At 54.6% G+C, this 17,735-nt stretch overlaps 1 protein-coding gene across 5 annotated transcripts in view; it reads left to right on the top strand.

The window, feature by feature from the left end:
* The first annotated feature begins 145 nt into the window (after positions 1-145).
* Positions 146-17,735, top strand: part of DIDO1 (death inducer-obliterator 1) — a 50,670-nt gene continuing 33,080 nt past the window's right edge. For 2 of the 5 annotated variants that reach the window (XM_027046579.2, XM_027046580.2), the window contains exons 1-2: positions 6,340-6,493; positions 17,248-17,414. The gene's annotated coding sequence lies outside the window, so the exon portion shown is untranslated. Of the gene's footprint in view, positions 324-6,339; positions 6,494-13,221; positions 16,652-17,247; positions 17,415-17,735 lie in introns of those variants that run through there. The other 3 variants (XM_027046581.2, XM_027046582.2, XM_027046583.2) reach the window with 3 other exon arrangements.

Below are 17,735 nucleotides of genomic sequence, written 5' to 3' on the forward strand. Positions count from 1 at the left end.
GACGCACGGACTGCCGCCCCTTCAGACACCTCCCGCGAGATCGCGAGAGCGCAGGCTCGCCAGCCTGTAACCAATCAAGCGCTCCCGCGAGGGGGCGGAGCGCGGCGGCTGCCCGGAAGCGCGAGACTCCAGCTTCCGTCCTTGCGCAGAACTCTTCTCGCGGCGCGCTCGCTCTACGGGTTGGCGCGAGAGTCAAAAGGCGTCGGCCGACTCTGGGCAAGATGGCCGCCGTCGAGGTGTCGTTGCGAGGGAACTTCGCGCAGGGATGGCGACATCTAGACTGAGTCGGAGGCGAAGGTCCCAGCTCCCTTTCCGTCATTTGTGTGAGCTCGGAGGGCAGGGGGCGGGGGGCAGGCGCCAGTGCTCCGCGCCGCCCCGAGGCGGGGTCCCTCCGCACCCGGCGCCTGCCTTCGCACGGGCCCGGGAGGAGCCGCCCGAGCGCGACCCGGCGGGAGCGCTTCGTTCCGTCGGTTGAGGAGGGCCCCGGGGGTTACCGAGCGCGCTTTCGCTCGCCGCCTGCGGGGGCAAAGGAACCTGGCCCGCCCTCGGGGCGCCTGCCGCGCAGGCCCGGCGGTCCACTGGCCGCGCCAGGTGGGGCCAGGGCTGCGGGCGCGCGTGCAGCGACAGCGGCGGTGGGGACACGCGGAGGCGCGCGTGTGCTCGTTCTGTGCCTGCTCGCGGGCCGCGTCCGAGCAGGGTCTCCTTTTCCCGCTGTGGGAAAGCAAGGTTTCTCTGCGGCTTCGGGAAGGAAATGGAGGGGGCAGCCCCTTGCTCCGTCCCATGAAATCCGACGTCTTCCTGAATTAGAACTCAGGGTTGGATGGTTTCGTGCGGTTGCTCAAAAGTGAGCTGAAGAGCGCGGGGGTGCTGTCGGACTTCTCGCCAAGAGGAAGTCCCATAGGTTTCACAGGGGTGACTGGTTACGGGTAGTTTCCAATCCAGTGTGCTGAGTCTGCAGGTACAAAGTTTTGACATGAATCCGTTCAAATCGCACAGAGAGTACACGTTCGTGAGGACGTCTTTTGCAGCTACTTAAGTCTGCGTACGATTCTAGGTGTCCACTTCATGGTGTGCGAAGGGGTGCGGATTTTTAGAATTCTTTCCAGAGGCACACAAGCAAACACTTGAATGCCAGTGCCCTAGGGAGATAGGATATTCCAGGCCACAGAGGCTTCAGCTGCGCCTTCCGTGGGCCACAGGTTATTGGCCCGTGCCCCCAGCGGCCAACCCGTTACCGAGTCCTGCAAATTCCACCTCCTTGTTTCTGTCTAGACGCTGGCTGCTTTTTTATTGTCCCCAGTCTCTCTGCTGCTGGGATTGCCCCTCCCAGGGGTCCCACCAGTTTTTAATGAAGCGCACGCAGCAGGCAGGGTGGTCTCTCCTTGTGCCCGTTCTCTTCACACCTTTCAGAGACCCCCAGGTGCCTGTGCAAAGTGAGCAGGGCCAAAAGCCTCGTGGCCCCCGCCCCTCCTGTCTCTACCGCAGCCGTCCTCCTGTTGGAGCTTCTCCACCGGCCGCTTCTCTTGGCGCTGGGTTCGCAAGCTGGGCCACGTGGAAAACACTTCTTCAGGCTGACTCCTCAGAAGGGGACGGCCTTCCCGGAACAAAGCCGAATGTGGCCTGTCTCCTTTAGGCTCACGTCTCACATCCTAAACCATGCGTTTGTCGCATTTAGCACACCATTTTCTGTCGCTGATGCTTGATGATGTGTCTCAGTTCAGCACACGTGTGAACTTTTCAAGAGCTGAAACATGCAGGAGTGGGGGCTGCGTAGCTATTTGTTGAGAATGTTGAAGGCGTGAATGACGAATGACCACTTTAAGTACAAGCAGCCTCAGCAGAAGTGGACGGAGGGAGTGTCATGGGGCAGGGAATGTCCGCAGCCCTCCGTGATTGAGTTCATGGACTGACAGCAGAGGAAGACGGAGAAAGGCACTTCTGTAGCCTGGCTGATGAGGTTAACGGTGGGGGCACCAGGTGAGGAAGAGCCATCCGGACAACTCGTGGGCTGGAAGGGGGGTGGGGGGGCGGGGAGATGGCGAGCTCCGTGTCGGCCTTGTCGGGTGTGAGGTGCCTGGGGGACATGGCTAAGCTCAAGGGAGGGACGATGAGGCCGAAAGCAGAGGTTTTGTGGTGACCCCGTGTGAGAGGAGACAAACCTATTTAGAGGAAGACTGTAGGGAAGGGGAGCAAAGAAGTCCAGGATCCTAAAGGACAGCAACGTATGGCTATTATCCGTTGAAGTTGTCCGTTAGGTCAGCAGAGAGGCTTGACAGGGACCAGGGGGTCAGTAGGCTCTCCGGAAGCCGGGGGGTGGGGAGCTTTAGAAGATGGATGGGCAGTATCGAGTGCAGCAGGGCCGTCCAGCGTGACATTCACCAAAAACTGTTCACCTGACAGTTGTGGGTGACAGGGCAGCGAGCTCAGTGACATGGCGGGAATGGACAGTGGTGGGTGGCGGTGAGGTGGGAGGTGAGCAGGGTGAAGGGAAGACAGTTGTGGTTTAACACCTCAGAAGTGGCAGGTGTGGAGAGCAAGGAGCACGTTAAACACTAAAGCCACAGGACTTGGTAGCTGAAGTGGGGGGGGGGGGGCGTGTCAAGGAGAATCCGGGCTTCCGGCTTGTGCTTTTGGGTTTATAGGGTGGGACCATCACTGAGTCGGGACACCAGGGAAGGGCCTGGTTGGAGGAGAGACTCCCAAGTCATGAGCTCGTTTTGCATGCCTTAGGCTTTGATGTGCACTTGAGGCATCGAGTGGAGATGACAGAACTGGTGGGTGGATGGCCCCGGCTACAGGCAGAGGTAAAGGTCAGCACAGCCAGGTGTGCATGAGATCCCCTGTAGAGCGTACGGTTAGGGGCCAGCCGGTGCCACCCCGAAGACACATGCCACAAGGAGTCTGGGGGAGAGCAGTAGGGGGGTGCACCACTTTGGCCACCGCCTGGGGCAGTGACCAGGTTGACAGGAAGGAGGTGGGTCTGTGGAAGGGGGAGCCGCCAGAGCTTCCATGGTTCCCCCTAGCGTGGGTGGAGAGTTTCATTTTATTAGATTAGCAGCTCTTTACAGAGACGCGTGAAAAGTTTATTAGTCTTAAAGAGCATGAAAGAGTTTTCAGAAAGGAAAAGTATTTGGGGGAATAAAATACACAGTGCTTCCTCTACTCAAATCCCAGACTGTTCAATAACAGGACATCAGCCGTGTTTTACAGATGTTTTTATCTTATTCTCAAAACCCAAAAGCATAAAATCAAGGCCCTGCTTTGAAGGAGATTTGGCAAAGACAAACCCAGCTCATCACGATAGCGCGCGGTTGTCGCTGCTGAGTCCCCACAACAACCACACAGGCAGCCCCGAGAGGTCAGCTCCTGAGCTCCAGCTTTTCCCGGTGCTTTAAGTTTCTTCCCGAAGATCTGGAAGAGTAAGGAAGGATTTTATCATCGTTTAGTGGTGCCGCGCGCATCTCAGCTGAAAGTTCTAAGGTGGAAGCGTGCCTCTCCGCGCGTTCGGTACGGCCCCGCCCTCCCTCCTGGCCCAGGTCTATCTCCCTTCCCAGACTCTGTACCATTAAGTCAGAAAGCATTGCTTCTGAGTTTCTTCGGGTGGGTGAAAGCAAGAGTAGTTATTTCCTGATCCTTTAGCCCCTGCTGAGATCCTAGAGAGCGCGTGCAGCACAGGTGGGGTGGGGGTGGGGGGCCCACGCCCTGCAGCTACAGACCAGCAGACCCAGGCAGCACGCCTGAGTGACAGTCACGTAATCCACCAGGATTTCCTAGGGAATTCATACAGCATTTCATACGAACTTGTACGCGAAGACTTGGCTGGTGAAGAATTTGATAGACCTGTGTTGGCTTGGGATTCCACCTTTTTTTTTAATTAAAAGTAGATAATGCACTCACACGGACACACATAAACGCATATAGCCTGCGTATGTGCGTAGTTATATCTGTATATGCTCTGAGGATTTTTTTTTCTTTTTGTCTAAGCCCAGAGATTTTTTCCAATGGATATCCACGCTTTTCCTTTTTTAGAACGCACTTGGAAATTTTTGGTTTTTGCTTTCTTGACTTTAAAATTCTCTTACATTTATTCTTTAAGGCTTTGCTTTCTGTTGGAACGAGAGGGACTTCTGTCTGACAGACTCCCGAGATGTTTCATTTCTCTGCACAACCATGAAAGGCAACACCCTTGGCCTCCCACCTTCTGTAGACAGATTTGGGAGATGTTATTTCTCCTTGGATTTCTAAATTTTAGAAGCAGTTGGTTCCAATTGCAACTCAAAAATAGTTCTGGTATCGAGCAGGTAATTTATGTGTATTGATTTTGTTGAAGTTCGGAATAAAGCTCTGGGAATCCTTTTGAAATCACGGATGGCTTGGCCTCTGTTACTCTCGTTGGTGTTTCCTTCCAGTGCTCTTTCTCACCTTCACTGTTTGAGTTTTGTGAGCCGTGCAAGAGGATGAGTTAATTCCAACAATGTTTCTGCTCTGGACAAATCCAGAAAGCCCCTGTCAGACCTGAGTTCAAACAGTCGCTTTGGCTTTCCAAGTACTTGTTCATTTTGGAAACAAATCTCATAAATTTCAGCCTGTACATTGTAGCTGCAACTCTCCTGAGGCCCCACAGGCCAGGGGTGATGATGGCAGGAGACTGGCACCCTGCCCTAGGATTTGCTTGTCGGGGTGACCTTCCTCCTCACACTCACCAGCGGGCTCAGACTCAGTGAAGGTCTTGGGCTTGTTCCTCCCCACTTTCTCTGCTACGATTAGCCTCTGAAGCCCACGGAGTCACAACTGCTTTTCTGTCAAAATCTGTGACAGGCACTACTTTGTCTGGCTTTTTTTATTGTGTGGATTCACTTAGAAACTTAAGAGATGAAAGCAACCAGAAAGGAAATACAGCTCTCCTGCCTCACAGATTAAAATACTGATTTCTTCTGAAGTCAACTTTATTTTCCACTGAATCCGCAGGGCAACATCTCAGAGTAACAGGAACCATTGTGAAAGCTAGGAGTAATGAGCATCGTTCTGCACGAATATAAAACGTTGTACTCCCTCTCATTGGGATCACAAAGCCAGGGCTTTACTATACCAGAGGAGATAGAATATGTCTACTTGTTCTCTGGCTGAGGATCTCTGGACAAGGGTAGAAGAACTGAGGAGAACACATCTAGACCAGTGCCCTGTCTTGTACCCAGTTCTCTGCCGTGATTGACATACTGTCCTAAACCCTCATCCTGTGCCTTCCGTCCCTGCAAGCACCCACCCGCGTGGCACCTGGGCGTTATTACGATCTCCCTTTGCAGAGAGACATTGCTGCTGGGTTTGTTTCATTTAAGGCTCCTCCGCTAAAGAGGCTGAGCGGCGTTCCCCCATTCCAACTCCTGGCTGGGGAGGCCTCCTGTGGTCTTCCCCATTTACAGACACCCTGCCCAAGATAACACTGCTTGTGCCAGCTGGTTTCGCCTCCCAACCGTCTGCTCTCTAAACTCCCCACTCCACCTATCTGGGGGCAAACTTGAAGACGGTCACGATGGAAGAGTGGAGAGCCCATCCCTGCAGGATTCCATGAAGGTGGTCCTTATGGAATCCCACCAGCAGAAAACACTGCGTTGTATTCCTTGGGAGAAAATCCAGAGTCCGGCTCCGAAACTAGCAGGTCTTGTCATCTTTAGAAATAGATGTTGATTGAAAAGCGCATCTGACCCCAACCCGTGGTTCTCACGCATGGAAGCGTCAGGGATGCGCCTGTGGGGTTCGCTGTGTGCGGCTCTACTGCACACAGGGCACCTTTCCGCCTTTTGACCCGGGCTGAAACCAAAGCCAAGGGGTTCCTGCTTCTAAAGAACGTGGGAGCAGGGGGGCTGTAGAGGCACGTACGTAATGGGGGCAGAGGCCCTCAGCCACGGAGTTCTAGCCCCCGGGGCCAGTGTTCGGTGTCCATAGCGCCCCGAGGGTGCCGGCGCTTCCCCTCTGCGGTATGTTTGTGGAGCATCTGGGGACTGGCCGGTGCTGGGGTGTCCCTGCTCGGCTCGGAGTGAAGAAGATCCGGATGGAGGGCTGTGCACCTGCCAGACCCCTTTGCCTTTCTGGACCCGGACGCCTCACCGCTCCTTGCAGCCCCTGCGGGCAGATGTGCCCGAGCTGAGCGTGCCGGTGGAGGCGGGGGCCGGCTTGCTGTACAAACTTGAGGGCGCGGCTGCTCCTTTATCCTCGTCCCCGCCTCCTCGCCGCAAAGCCGGCCCTGGGGCCCCGCGGCCCGGGGGCCCCGCCGGCTGCGGCCGGCGCCTGCGGCCCTCGGACTCGGGGAGCCGCGGCGCAAGGCGCAGGCGCGCACGCGGGGCGGGGCCTCCTCCCTCCGCGCGGGGGCGCTGCTCCGGACGCGGCCGGCCCCTCTAGCCCCGCGCCTCGGTTCCCGGCGCCGACCCCGCCCTCCCGCCCACTCCGCCGAGCTCCGAGGAAATGGCTGCGGGACCCCAGAGGCCTGCGACCCGCGGTGAGTGGCATCCCGGCCGCCGGGCAGACGGGCCGGCCGCCGCGGGGCCGCACTCGGGGGCGGCGGCGGGGCGGGAGCCCGGCCCTCCGACAGCCGCGGCGGCCGCGCCGGCCCTCGCTGCGCTCCCGCCGAGGAGAGAAGATGGCGGCCGCCGCGGGGATGGCGGGAGGGAGGGGAGGAGGGGGCGGCTGAGGGGGGAGAGGGGAGGCGAGGTGCGGGAGAGGGAGCGGAGACGGGGGACAGTGGAGGGGGAGGGGGGCAGGGGGCCCACGGAGAGGGGGTCGCGGGGGGGGGAGGGGGCCCACGGAGCGGGGTCACCTCCCGAGGCCACTCCGAGGACCCCGCCGCGCGTGGGCGCCTGCCTGGGGCTGGGTCCGCCGGAGGAGGGTGTTTGCTCGGGGGCCTGGTCCCGATTTGAACGGACCGGAGGGGACGGCAGCGCAGTACTGTCCGTTGACCCAAGTCAGCAGGGCGGGAGGCCGGCTAGTCCGAGGGCAGGGGACGCCGCTCTTCCCTGGAAGTTCCAAGTCCAGCGGGCGTCCGCGTACGAGTGACTTGTTTGCCCAAAGTGCCGCTGGCTGCAGTGAGTTCTGCTCTCTACCCCGGTTCGCTCGTCCGGACGTCCTTCACGGACGTGAAGTTTCGTTCCGGGATCCTTTCTTGGAGTGTGGGTACGGTTCCCGGTGTTCACTTCCGTTTAACCGGAGGAGTTTGGTGTCTCCACCTGCTCTCAGGAGGGGTAATGGGACAGGTGTGTGGTCTTTGGTGCTCCAGGAAGCAGAGGAGGCTTTCGGAAAGTCGGTTTCGCTGAAAAAGAGTATTCGTCCCATCATAAAATACTGATTTTTAGTTTTCCGTGCAGTTACTTTGTCATCTTGGTGTATACTGGCCACGTTTGTGTCCCATTTTACTCTCCTGGCCAGCTTTCACCTTCCAGGGGAGGCGTGCCCCTGCAGTCGTCCTCTTTCTGTCTCCCCCACCTTTGGCACTGGGGGCCCCATTTGTTTTCTCCTGCTTCCCGCCCTGCTGCACCGCCCCGGGACAGACAGCCCACTTAGAAGCCCGCTCTGAGGCTGCACGAGTCCCTTCCCCGTGCTTCTGTCCCCTGGAGGCGGGAACAGGCACACAAGCAGTTGTTAAAATGAGTTGTGGCAGGTAAACAGCCCCGAGCGGGGTCCACTGTGAGCCGGCACTCTGCTTCCCCGACCCTGAGGTGCCTTCTGCGTTCGCGGAGGATCTTAAAGGCCGCTTTTGCCTCCTGCGCGGTGCTTGTGACACAGTGGAGCTCAGGGCCCGTTTTCCGCTTTGAATCCAGCGCCTCCATCAGTGAGCCTAGAATCGGCGCCATAGGTCCCAGCAGCGTGAGCTGAGCTTCATTCGTCCCTTGGCCGTAGAGAATGGTACCTGTGTCATTTGCAGTGAATGAGATCTGAGCATCCCGTGCCCGTTCTGACCTGCAGGGAGGGCACTGAGGTGCGAGGGAGGAACGACCTCCAAGCCCAGACCTCGGAGCCTGTTTCTAAGGGGCCCACCCCAGGCACGTGTTCCGTGGTTCCCCCGGAGCCACACAGGCCCTGGCTGGAGGGTGCTCCCAAGAAGGGTGCTTTAGCCAGGCATTTTAAGGAAGTGGCGTCAGCGACCCGTAGAGTGATTCCTCCGTTTGCTCAGCAAGTATTTGCTGCCTCCTGGGTGCCGCGCAGCCTGGCTGTCGCAGCTCGCAGAAAGGCCTCCCTGGCCTCGGAGACCAGTGCAGTGGGGCTTGTGAGGACACGCCAGCCCCTTCTCTGGCCAGCCCTTAGTGGCACCTGTGTTGGTGCGTGTACACACGCACACATCTCTGGGACCGGTCCTCTGGGTTCCCGTTAGAAACACAGCCCAGGCATCTCAGAAGTGTCACCTGGGAGACCCAGCCCGAGGCCTGCTGTGAAACTTCCGCCAAACGCACGTTCGAGGCCTCTTGTTCTCCTCCTTGCCGGTGTTCTTGGGGGCTTGAGCCATGACTTCAGGAATAGTGCGTGTCTTTATTTCTGATTTTCCAGCAGGAACTGTCCCTTGTTACTATGGGATTAGATTCAGGTTATTTCAAGCACAGTTGTGTACTGATCAGAGGGAAGGGCACAAATAAAAAGTTGTGTGATAACAGGTGGCTCCCCTTTCCCGGCTGCTGCTGCCCATGGTTACCACTGTCTGTCCTGTCCGACAGTGATGCTCACAGCTTGTGTGCCTGTGTGAGCATCACAATGGCTCATTGAGGAGAGGTGTCGCTGGGGGGGCCTGGAGGTGGGCCACTCGCTCAGTGCTTCTGCTGGGCTTTGTGTGGGGGGCTTGGAGTGGAGACTTCCATTCCCACTTTCTGCTTGCTTTTGGCGGCGGAGTTTTCAGGTCCTGCTGTTGACCCTGTAAGTCTTTGTACTGCCATAGGGTGTCTGACTCTCAAGGAGTCCGTCCTCAGGCAGCTCAGGGACTGGTTTCTTTTTTGTTTTGCTACGTCTTTGTGAGGTGTTCAGGGTTCTGATTGTTTTATATTTCTGTTAGCACAATACGCTTCATCTTCATACACCTGTCTGATGACACCAGGGGATTTCCATTCGGCTCTTGCAGAGCAAAGATTGAACCTATTTACGGGTTAAGCCAGCTCACTGTTGTCCTTGGGTCCCTGCAGTGTGGCGCTGTGTCTCTCAGAGACGCCTGATTCTTACATGTCTGGTGGACTCAGGAAGTCCATTAAGGTTTCTCCTAAATGGAGTTTCTCTTTTGTGTATTTTCTTATTTATGTGGTGTGGTCCCTTAGAATGGGTGCCTCATATTATCTGTGTAGTTAGTATCAAATGATTTGTGCTGATTCCATTACAAAGGCTCCGTGGTTAACAGTTGATGAAAACACACGAATTGGGAAAGAAGGGTCAAATTGAGCTCACTTGGTGTGTGCTCACGGTTCTGGAGAATACTTTCTCTTGTTTAGACCTCATTTTATTTTTTGAGTACTAATTTTGAGGGTAAGTTGTTACTTGAGATTGAGTAGGTGATTGTATGTATTTGATAAAGATTCTTGTAGCTGTGACTAAAATATGCTTAATCAGTAGGTGGTGATTACCTAGTGCAAGATTTCTTTCTTCAGGTGGCAGAGTCAGGTGCTATGGTTTTGTTTCACAGACGCTGATACAGACATTTAAATGGCGTTTACCACATCTTTATGAGAAAGTAAATGAGATTCCCTCTCCCAAATACAAAGACAGATTTGCTGTGTGTTGAGTTACAAATGCCTAGAAAATTAAGATAATAATTAAAAAAAAAAAAAGGCAAGAACACCAGAAGCCCTTCAGAGCCTGCATTACAGCTGTTGCCCAGTTTCTGGACACGGGTGGGTGTGGCAGGATGTGTTTATGGGACGTGGCCACCGTGCTCTTCACTCGTGTGGGACCCACTCTCCATGGCAGTGGCCATGTGGTTTGTTGTCCTTTAATTGCAGTCTTAAAGAATTCCATTATGTGGACGTTTCTTGATTTTCCCCCCTCCCAAAATCAGTGTCCTGATGGTGGAGATGGATTTGTGTCCCTTTGTTTTTAAAAAAAAAAAAAAAAAAAAGTGTGGCTGGGAGGGCCCTTCTACACGCACCTGCCCTTTCCCAGCTGTCTCAGCTGGGTCCAAGTGAGGCATGTCCCCCTGGACCATGGGAGCAGGAATGTTGCCTGCTCTGTCCCGGTGCGGAGTACAGGAGGGCATCTTGGTGAATATTTATCAAGTAGATTCTCCTAGGGGCCTGCTTTCGCAAACGCTCACCAATACGGACATCATCGTTTTAATAGGTGGCCCCTACTGCTTCCTGTGTGCGGGCGCTGTCACTTACACGGTGTAGTTTCACGGATCCTTTTAGGAAATTGGAGGTCACGGTCGTCCACAGTTCCCAGACGGGCAAGCACAGCCCAAAGGGAAGTGCACATTCAGCATGTCAGTACCTGTTAGGTTTGCCCCTGGGGCCGAAGCCCGTGTCCTTGTAATGCGCTGTCGAGCTGCGCCTTGAGCCTCCCGAGCCCAGCCTGCTTGGGAGAAGAACTACCCCCACTTCTACGTGGAGGAGGGGAGTGCCGACTGCCTCGGTCAGGACTGGGAATGCTGAGCCTGTGTAAAGAGGGCCCCCCCCCACAAGATGCCCTAGCGCCCCATGGAGACAGCGGGGCTAGGTGGACACTAGGTGTGGATGTTAGACTGTGATTACACAGTCTGCCTCTTCACAGCACGTTTTTTAGTTGTAAGACATCCCGTTCCTGCACCGCTCACACATACAGCAGCAACAGTCTGAAGTTGCGTGCGTTGTGTACCGGCTTACCTGTCAGGCTTGGTGCTACGTGAGGCTTTAAAAATTGACAGGGAAGATCCTGTGGTCCTGTAATTTCTTTGTTTAAGCCGGGACCTCTCCCACTTGCCCCCAGTACAAAACTGGACATTGGCTTCGGCTCATGTCAGAGAGAGAAAAGAAGACTCCAGCTGAAACGTGGTGGCTTCTTGACCTTAGGTCTCCACCGTTAGCCGTCGCCTCTTGGCCAGTTTGTGGCCTGCGGTCCCGACAGCACCACTCACCAGGCAGGTGCTCGGGAGGGAAGTCCTTCGTGTCTTCTCCAAACTCTATTCTCTCTGAGGTCGGGTGGCAGCCTCTGTGTGAGTCAACCATTTCGTACCTGGAAAGAAGCGCCTTCCCAGCGATCACTTGAGGGCGGGACGGAAGGTGTAGAAGAGGCGGATACTGAGCGCCGCTGCTGCCCGCCTGGCCTTGCTGACTGGGAGGGACAGGGCACCGCCTGCTTCTGGCCCGTCAGGAGCAGTCCCGTCAAGTTACCTTAAAGCCTGCTTTCTACACCTCAGCTCAAGACACATTTAGACGCCTAAATTTACTGAGGGCATCACGGAGTCTTGATTTACGTGTGTCTGTTGGTATTTACTGTACTTGGCGTTTACAAGACATCTCAGTTCATTCATTTTTGAACATACAGCCTCACGTGTGTCAACGTGAATAACGTCGTATGAAAACTATTTTCTAAGGAACAATGACAGAGGTCATTTACTTTTTTAACTTCTGGCTTAACTGACAGCAGCTGGATCCTCACGTCTGCTTCTGCATGCAGACTCCAGTACATCGCTGTCATTTAGCTTCCAGAAGGCTTTACCACCCGCTCCTTAGTGGCCAGCGGGAGAGGCATGTGATAGCCTTTGTGGTTGCGGAGATGAGTTGACCTCGGGGACCCCCTGAAGGGCCTGAGGACCACATTTCTTGAGAACTTCTGCTTTCAATAATGATTAGAGGTGCTTTGTTGTTAAGAAATAAGAATTTTACAAAATAGTTGTCTTTAAATGCTCACATCTGGGAAAATGGGTTACTTTTAGGACGTTAGACGACGTCTTTGAATGTTTATTGGCTCAGCCGTGTGTTTGCTTTTCGGGAAGAACTTGGGATAAAGCTGGTTTGTCCTCCCAGTGCACATGTCTCTCCCAAGTAGACCACCTGAAATGAAGTGAGAGGCCCAGAGCGTGGCCTGGGTGCCTGCTGGGTGGGAGGGGCTCTGAGACTTCTTTGGGCCTTAGGTCACGTGGCCTGCCTGCCACATCTGCGTGGAAGTGGCACTTACATTGACTGTAAGACGGCCTTTCGATACACGCTGCCTTTCGCTAGATCCTTAATTCCTGCTGCAGCGAAAATAGGGGTGAGGGTGGCCTATGTTGGCTGTGGAATGATGCAGGTCTCCTGCGGCATGACCCCAGGAAACGACAGTGCTGTGGGGTCCTGCAGCGGTGCCCCCACTCACTGGTGCTGGAAGGGAGTGCCAGCCAGCCACAGATGCAGATGGGGCCTAGACAGACCACTGTGGATATAAAATCAATAGGGTGGCCAGTAGGGTCGGGGTCCTCCCTGGAGGGTCAGGGTTCTTAACTAATAGCTACAAGACCTAGAGACTCTTCAGGGGACACAGCTCCCAAAGCGCCTAGCAGGGGTGGCTGGCACTTGAACATCATACTGCCCAGGGAAGTGACTTCCGGTGCCTGTCCTCTCTGCACACACACGCACATCTCTCCCTCTCTCTGTTGGGGAAGGAAGGAGAGGGGACTCTCCTGTCTGGGAACCCGTCCCAGTGTCATCGTTGGGGATTTAGCAGCAGCCAAGCTTGTCCCGTATGACACTTTTTTTATTTTTTTAATGTTTGTTTTTGAGAGAGAGAACGCGAGCAGCAGGTGAGGGACAGAGAGAGGTGGGGACAAAGGATCTGAGGCAGGCTCTGCGCCGACAGCAGCAAGCCTGACACGGGGCTGGAACTCATGAACCGTGAGATCGTGACCTGAGCTGAAGTTGGACGCTTAACTGACTGAGCCACCCAGGTGCCCCCATGACAGATTTTCTAATGAGTGCAAGAACCTGTATTGTTCAGAGGGTCACTAAGAGCCAGGCGGTGGCCTTGTGTTAAGAGCACCAGTCCCCCAGGATGTACGATTCCAACGGTCCCTTGCAGTGTTTGAAAGCATGTTTTTGTTCAGAGAGACCAGAGGGGGGCTGGCTCAGTCTGCTTGGGCTGCTTTAACAAAAGACCGTAGACCAGGGGGCTTATACAAAACACCTTTGCTTCTCACAGATCTGGAGGCCCAAGATCAGGGTGTTAGCTGGCACGGTCAGGTGCTGGTAAGGGGTCTTCCGGGCTGCAGGGGGCAAGAGAGCTGGGGTGGGCGAGGGGGCTCTTTTTAAGGGCACTGATCCTATTCATGAGGGTTCTGACCTTATGACCTAAGCACTTCCCATCTGCTAGGAGTGCCATCACCTTAGCACTGGGTTTCAAAATGAATTTTCAGGGGTGTGTACAACGCAGACCACGGCCGAAGCCCATTGAAGGTAGTGGCCCGTGGCATTAGGCAGAGAAGAGTGAAAGCCTCGTCTCCTTCTCCTTAACCTTGGCAGATGTAACGTGGCTGCTCTGGCTGCTGACACCCACGTGGAGTTGTCCACCAAGGTCACAAGCCTGTGTTCCGCAACAGAAACTGGGTAGAGGGAAACCTGTGCCCGTTGCATGCCCACAATGACCTGGAAGCCCGGCTGGATGGCAGAGCCTGGCCGGGCCTCAGTCCCCAAGGTGCTTTCAAGCAGCGGCTTTTGCTTTTTGTCTCCACACATGTGTAAAAGCGGCACTAAGAAATTTTAAGCAGGGTCATTTCTAGATGTCTTTTTATATACACATCTGGGCTGTGTTGCGGACACCTTCGTTTCATCAGGATAATTTTTTTTTTTTTAATGTTTTTTAATGTTTGTCTTTGAGAAAGAGAGCATGAGGAGGGGAGATGCGTGGGGGGGGGGGGAGGGGGGGAGACAGAGGATCCAAAACGGGCTCCACACTGACAGCAGAGAGCCGGATGCCGGGCTCAAACTTACGAACCACGAGACCATGACCTGAGCTGCTCCACCGACTGAGCCACCCAGACACCCCCCCCATCAAGATAGTTTTAATAACCACCATGGGTTTTGGTAGCAGCAGAACTTCGAATAGGCTGTAAAAGACTTAAAAGCAGTTAACGCCGTCAAGTCAGGTTCTGTGTAGATGTTCAGATAAACAAAAATTGGATTGCTTAGTTTCCTTTGTGGGCCGGGGTCAGAAGGCAGGAGTGGCGTTTGCTGCCGCAGACCCCAGGGTTGGCGAGCGGAGGGAGCACTGGCAGAGCCCGCTGCTGGCGGCCAGGACGGTGCTCAGACCTGTGTGCTCGCCGGGGGCCGTCGTGTCAGGAAAGAGTCTTTAGTTGGGATCTCTTTCCTCTTTAGTAGTTGGAGGAACCTAGCACCTTCTCAGCCCTTTATCGTGAGCCACAAAGGGGCGGTTGTGAGGAGGGAAACCCCTTCATACAAAGCATGAACGTGAGCTTGAGCCCGGCCTGGCAGAATTTTAAATTTTCGGTTAATGAGTCAAAACAGTGAGGCTGTGTTGCAACGTTGGCTGTAATTTCTGGCTGGCAGGTTTTTTTCAAAATTGACATCACTTGTTTTGAATATTGTTTCAAGGGTTGGAGGTTTGCCACCAGGTGCGTGGCGGCGTGGCAGGCACACGCTTCGTGTGATCTTTTTGAGACGCAGCGCTGGCTGTTTCCTCACAGTCGTCATGCTGTGAAGACAGGAACTGCACTGTGGTTCTCGGCATAGCGTCTTCGCGAAGGCAGTCTCGTAGGTTGGTAGAACTGGAGACCCGTCTGTCCACAGGCGCATCCTAGTCCCTTCCGTGAGCGCGCGTCCTAGACGCGGAGCCCTCGCATTTACCAGGTCGAATGTCCTGCAGCACTGGAACCCACGGCTGTTTTGGGTGGATGTTTGTTGTGTTGTGTTTTTTAAAAAAGAGGGCCACCTGGGTGGCCCAGTCTGTTAACGTCCAACTGCAGCTCAGACCATGATCTCACAGTTCGATTCTCGCAGAGCACGCTTCGGATCCTCGGTCTCCCTTTCTCTCTGCCCCTCCTCCTCCCCCATTCCCCTGCTCTCGCGTGTGCACCTTGTCTCAAAAAAAAAGCATTTTAAAAAATAATTTAAGAAAATTTTTAGGGGCGCCTGGGTGGCTCAGTCAGTTAAGCATCCAACTGCAGCTCAGATCATGATCTCACAGTTCTTGGGTTCGAGCCGGGCGTCAGGGTCTGTGCTGACAGCTCAGAGCCTACTTGGGATTCTCTTTCTCTGCCCCTCGCCTGCTCATGCGCTCGCTCGCCCTCTTTCTCTCTCTCTGTCTCTCAAAAATAAACACTAAAAAAAAAAGTCACAACTGTCAGCCTAACATTTTGAAAAGTTGTTGGAGATTCTGAAGGGAGAATTTAGCAGGTTTAGAGCAGTTTTGTGGGAGGAAATGCCTGGGCCCTTCTGATACCCAAGTGCAAGACTGTTGCTTTGCACACATGCAGGGCGTGCAGGGCTCCTCCCGGCATGGTGCCCGCGTCCCCGGGGCCGGCGGCGAGGCCTGGGGACCTGATGGGACCTCACCACTGCGGTGTCCCGGCCTTCGAACGTCCCCTGCGGTGAAATGGCGAGTCCCCCAGAGGGCCCCCGGCAGCCTCCGGAACGGCCCTGGTCCCTGAGAGAACCGACCGACCGGCTCCGCATTCAGGGGGCGTTTTCTCGGGTGAAAGATGGGAGTCTCGGGGAAAGCAACTGCCACTATTCGCCACTGGTGATAAAATTTGAGGTTTCAAGTGCAAATGACAGTCTTGAAAAGCCTCTGTCTGCTGGCACGAGCCCGGTGTTCCCCGGTAAGTAAAGCCGTTTGAGGAGCCGGGGACTGGCCTCAAGGCCACCCTGGCTTCTGTGTTGTAGGGAAGCAGGTCCGTGCAGACAGGTGCACTTCCCCCACCCCAGCAGGTGCCTGCGCTCCGCCCTCTTGCAGGGCCCGCCCCGGGCTGTGCAGGGCGGGAGCTGCCAGTTATAGTAACCGGAAACTTTCTCCATTTGCCTGTTGGAAACAGAATCTTTTTGGGGCCCTCAGCTTTGAAGAGCATGAAGGGGCTCTGAGAGCCACCGGGAAGCCTTGAGCGGGGAGGACTTAGGCCAGGCAGCCAAGGAGGGCACCACGCTGAGATGGAGAACGGTGACTTCCCGCCATCGCCATCTCAGTCTCCGGGTGGCAGGGGCGCCCGCCTTCACCCCCCCCCCACCCCCCTTGGTGGGGACAGCCATGGCAGCCGGCGGGGCTGCGGGTTCCTGGGCAGTGGACTCTCTCCATTACACCCCATGTCCAAGTTCAACACGGTTTCTCCGCTTTTCACCAGGTGCGATTTTATAGTAGAATTTCTGGGCTGAGAAAATTATCACAAAAGTAATATTGCAAAGATAAATATAAAGTCAAGATAATAGTTTCTTCTGAGAAGCAAAGCGTCTGAAGTGTTGAAGCCTCAATTTGAGATGCATTTACCACATTTGAGAGATTCGGTGGCCAGGAGGTTGGATTCCGCTCCTCCTCGGAGTGGAGGGGTCACTGTCTCTTTAAAAGGAGGAGCGTCAGAATGTTGGCCTTTGTTCTGGGGTCACTAAGGAAACCGCAGTTTACCGGAGGGCTGCTGGAGGTGAGGGTTCAGCTGGCAGGGGGTGCCCTCGGGGTGGAGTGTGAAGTGTGTGAAAAGATCAGCTAGGATTGGCCCGGGAACAGGGGTCTGTTCAGTGTGCGTCTAACTGGGTGCGGGAGAATACGGGGGAGGGCTGGGTGCGCTGTGCCACGCGCACGTGGACCACGGGAAGTAACTGTAAATAACGGTCTTCAGAGTTTTTCTTGGGCCTTTAAAAGGATGGCATGGCTACAGCATTAAGATTTTTTAAGTGCTTGTGTTCGTATGTGGTTTGGTGCAGCCTTTTCACCTTCCCTGGTTCTCTCTCTGTGTGGTTTTATGGAGCTGGGTCCGTCTCAGAAGTGAGGTCGTGATTGGAAAGCAGCCGATTTTGCTACCTCTCTGCACTCTCCCTGCAGCTCCCTCCCAGCCTCCCCGCTGCGCCAGCCAGGACCCACTCCTGCTCCAGGGCTGGCCTGGTCACCATCCAGAGTGTGGTCACCGTGTCTTCCCTTCGCTAAAAGTCCTTGAGGAACAGGATTGTGTTTTTTCTTTTCTTCTTTTTCTTTTTTTGACTCCCTGGTTGGCTTTGTGGGTCACGTGGTAACATACAGGCAAATCAGATTACTTGGAAAGTTGATGTTTTTTTTTTTTTAACGTGGTTTTAGTTCCAGTTACTTCCACCTATGAATTATTTTTTTATTTTCTTTTAGGAGCTTACTCCATGCGAATAGTCTCGAGATAATCTTCATTGTTACTTGTGAACCTTGACTGACAACAGCAGTGTTTGAGGCCTAGTGGTTTACTTGGACCAGGCGATTCCATCTGCCAGGTGTTTGGACCTCCAGAAAAAGCGTCCAAGCTTTCAGTGTTCCGGCAGGTAAAGTATAAATAGCGTTAAATGTCAGCAGCTCCTTTTCACTTAATAGGTTTCAAGTCGGATGGCATCTTATGTGAAGGAACTGGTAGCATGTAACATTCATATCTGCTTGTTGGAAATAGTAAACTTTAGCCCTAAGGTGTTCAGAGAAACATTCAGCCACGTGCTGAGAGCCGGATGCCGGCACTCCTTTATCTTCACATTGGCGTTTTATCGGAGCATAGACTTGACGTTGTGTGAGAGTTGCGTTTTGTTGAGGAGAGCTCTTCCTGCACAAAATCTCAGGTGACCAGAAAAGTGCTGTGGTCCTTGCGGGGACGC

This window comes from Acinonyx jubatus, chromosome A3 (genome assembly GCF_027475565.1).
Source record: "Acinonyx jubatus isolate Ajub_Pintada_27869175 chromosome A3, VMU_Ajub_asm_v1.0, whole genome shotgun sequence".
NCBI classification, from domain to species: Eukaryota; Metazoa; Chordata; class Mammalia; order Carnivora; family Felidae; genus Acinonyx; species Acinonyx jubatus.